Source organism: Cebus imitator, unplaced genomic scaffold (assembly GCF_001604975.1).
Source record: "Cebus imitator isolate Cc_AM_T3 unplaced genomic scaffold, Cebus_imitator-1.0 Scaffold117, whole genome shotgun sequence".
Taxonomy (NCBI): domain Eukaryota; kingdom Metazoa; phylum Chordata; class Mammalia; order Primates; family Cebidae; genus Cebus; species Cebus imitator.
The window spans coordinates 563587-567219 of record NW_016107432.1 but is presented as its reverse complement, the minus strand read 5'-3'; the positions used below and the strand labels follow the sequence as shown (position 1 = coordinate 567219).

General features: G+C 41.5%; 1 pseudogene; it reads right to left on the bottom strand.

The window, feature by feature from the left end:
- Positions 1 to 326: 326 nt before the first annotated feature.
- Positions 327 to 3033, bottom strand: LOC108311514 (annotated as a pseudogene).
- Between the last annotated feature and the right edge of the window lie 600 nt (positions 3034 to 3633).

The following is a 3633-nucleotide window of genomic DNA, read 5'->3' as shown; positions in this document are numbered from 1 at the left end:
TTTTTGAGACAGGGTCTTGCTCTGTCACCTAGGCTGGAATGCAGTGGTACAATCACAGCTCACCACAGCCTCAAACTCCTGGGCTAAAGCAATCCTCCTACCTCAGCCTCCTAAATAGCTGGGACCACAGGCATGTGTTACCACACCTGACTAATTTTTAAAACAATTTTCTGTAGAGACAAGTTTTCACCCTGTTGCCATGGTGAGTCTTGAACTCCTCAAAAATAAGAAGTCAGAATATCTGCTTTGTTAGCAGATATTCTTCTTTTAAGATTTCTTCTTTTATGAAGGGCCAGAAGTAGTAGCTTTGCCCATTCACAAGGCAGGCACTTCCGATCCTCCGTTGTCTAATCCAGTTCCTGCTGCCTTATGGGCCTCTCACATCACTCCTTTGTCTTATTTGCTTGACCACATAGGCGGCTGTGTTTAAAGCTCCCATGAATTCCTGATAGCCATATTTTAGAGCTGTGGTTTTGTTACTCTCTTATATACTTCTAATACCAATTCATGAATAATAAAGCTTCTAGGAGGGGCTGTTCAACTTGCTTTAGTAGCTAGGAGGTCATTTGTATTTGGCATATTTTTTCTGCTCAGGTGACTTTTACTAAGGCATTTGTATAATTTGGTTTCTATGTAGCTTAAATATTTTTGTTTGTTTGTTTTTGATATGGAGTCTTGCTCTGTTGCCCAGGCCAGAGTACAGTGGTGTGATCTTGGCTCACTACAATCTCTGTCTCCTGGATTCAAGGGATTCTCCTGCTTCAGCCTCCCAAGTAGCTGGGATTTTAGACATGCACTACCACATCCAGCCAATTTTTGTGTTTTTAGTAGAGATGGGGTTTTGTGATGTTGGCCAGGCTTGTCTTGAACTCCTGACCTCAACTGATCTGCCCACCTAGGCCTCCCAAAGTGCTGGGATTACAGGTATGAGCCACTGTGCCCAGCTGCTTAAATGTTATTTATACAATGAATATGCTTTGAAGTTCATTTTCTACATGTAAACTTCAAAAAACCCTACTTTTAGGTTTTCTTGATTTTCATACCTGTAATTTACAAACGGTATTTAAGATAGACTGGCTGGCTGTTAAGGCAGGGCCCGCAGAAGTGGAGTGATACTAAATTTTACAAATTCAGGAATGTCATTTTATCTGTTCCGTTAACCCTTATTTGATTCTACAAGATTCCTAAACACAGAAAAGGATGGCTGTAAGCTGCAATTTGGGCTTATCAAGTTAAGGTTGGAAGTAGAATGGCCAAGTGAATAAAAATACCAGATCCAATTTGAAAAGATAATCTTATTTTTTTCTTTTTCCTTTTTTTTTTTCCTGCCAAGAGGTCATAATTTTTTTTTTATTGTACTTTAAGTTCTGGGTTATATGTGCAGAAAGTGCAGCTTTGTTACATAGGTATACACGTGCCTTGGTGGTTTGCTGCATCCATCCCCCCCCCACCCCACCCCATCATCTACATTAGGTATTTCTACTAATGTTATCCCTCCTCAATCCACCTACTCCCTGCTATCCCTCCCCTAGCAGGGGAACTAATGTTCCCCTCCCTGTGTCCTTGTGTTCTCATTGTTTAGCACCCATTTATGAGTGAGAACATGTGGTGTTTGGTTTTCTGTTCGTGTGTCAGCTTGCTGAGAATGATGGTTTCCAGCTTCATCCATGTCCCTGTAAAGGACATGAACTCATCCTTTTTTTATGACTACATTCCATGGTGTATATGTGCCACATTTGCCTTATCTAGTCTACCTTTGATGGGCATTTGGATTGGTTCCAAGTCTTTGCTATTGTAAACATTGCCACAGTAAACATACGTGTGCATGTGTCTTTATAACAGAATGTTTTATAATCCTTTGGGTATATACCCAGTAATGGGATTTCTGGGTCAAATGGTATTTCTAGATTCTTGAGGAATCTCCACACCACTGTCTTCCACAATGGTTGAACTAATTTAGACTCCTACCAATAGTGTAAAAGCGTTCCTATTTCTCCACATGCTGTCCAGCATCTGTTGTCTCCTGATTTTTTATGTTTATTTTTTTGCTTTTATTCAATCAATTTCATTAACATGGGGGTCTAAGATTTAAAAATAAAGACCGTTTATACAACTGAACCATTTTAATGTTTACAATTTAATAAATCTCTTGATTGCAGACATGTATGGCTGTTTGGTAGTATTCAGTAACATTACAGTAATGGCAGTTTTTCCAGTTCATGTGTAGTCCTCAATAATTATATATTAAATTGCTGTCAAACCAGTAAAACTGCATTTATACATCCATTTTCAGGATTGTTTGTAACCTGGGCAAACTTCCCCCAAATAACTTTGCCTTATTGTGTCACAAGGCCCAATTTGCTCACATTTACCTCAATGACAGTACCTTTGGTAATAACACCCAAAGTTGTATACAGTGGGGATGAGGGATTCTTTACACCAAGTAGTGGTAGGCAAAAGGTGACTTTCAGTTCAGGATGTGTCACATGGGCTTTCTCGAAACGCAAGCCCATTGGCCTGAAGAATCTTTCATATTTAGGTGGTTTCCTTGTAAAGCCATCTCCAACAAAGCAGACTTTAGTAACCATCCTCTTCCATGCCGCCTTCTTTCTCTTTCCTGTTCGAATAACTTTTAATACTTCTGTTTCTTCCTGGGTACGGACTTTAGGCAAAGGGACTTCCCATTTTCCCGCCGTCTCTTTTCGTTTCTGTTTAATCATATTGGAAAGTACTTTAGCTCGAGATTGTCCCTGTCTGTCCAGTAGATAGGCAGGTCCTGCTCCCTGTGGAGTCTTTTCATCATTCTTTTGTTTGGTGTTTCTCTTTTCAAGCATCCTAATAGTCTTTTTTTCATTTGTATTTTCTTAGCGTGGTGCTGTTTATGGTAAAGCTTAGCCTTCAGACTAATCATTGTCTTTGCCTTCTTCGAACATTCATGAGCCTCTCGACTTTCCTTCTTTCTCCTTTCTCATGGTAATCCAGATGGTATCCATAGCATTTATGGTATAATTCAATATATTCATTCTGTGGCATGGTGACGGCTGTAGAGCCACCACAAGCGGACCCTGGGGTGCGAAAACGCTCCTAATTTTCGGGTCTGCGAGACCCACGAGCCGACACCATGCAAGCCACGACAGGAAAGCTGTTGTCTCCTGATTTTTTAATGATCGCCATTCTAACTGGCATGAGATGGTATCTCAATGTGGTTTTGATTTGCATTTCTCTAATGACCAATGATGATGAGCTTTTTTTCTTATGTTTGTTGGCTGCATAAATGTCTTCTTTTAAAAGCACCTGTTCGGCCGGGCGTGGTGGCTCAAGCCTGTAATCCCAGCACTTTGGGAGGCCGAGGCGGGTGGATCACGAGGTCAAGAGATCGAGACCATCCTGGTCAACATGGTGAAACCCCGTCTCTACTAAAACTACAAAAAATTAGCTGGGCATGGTGGCGCGTGCCTGTAATCCCAGCTACTCAGGAGGCTGAGGCAGGAGAATTGCTTGAACCCAGGAGGCGGAGGTTGCAGTGAGCCGAGATCGCGCCATTGCACTCCAGCCTGGGTAACAAGAGCGAAACTCCGTCTCAAAAAAAAGCACCTGTTCGTATCCTTCACTCACTTTTTGATGGGGTTGTTT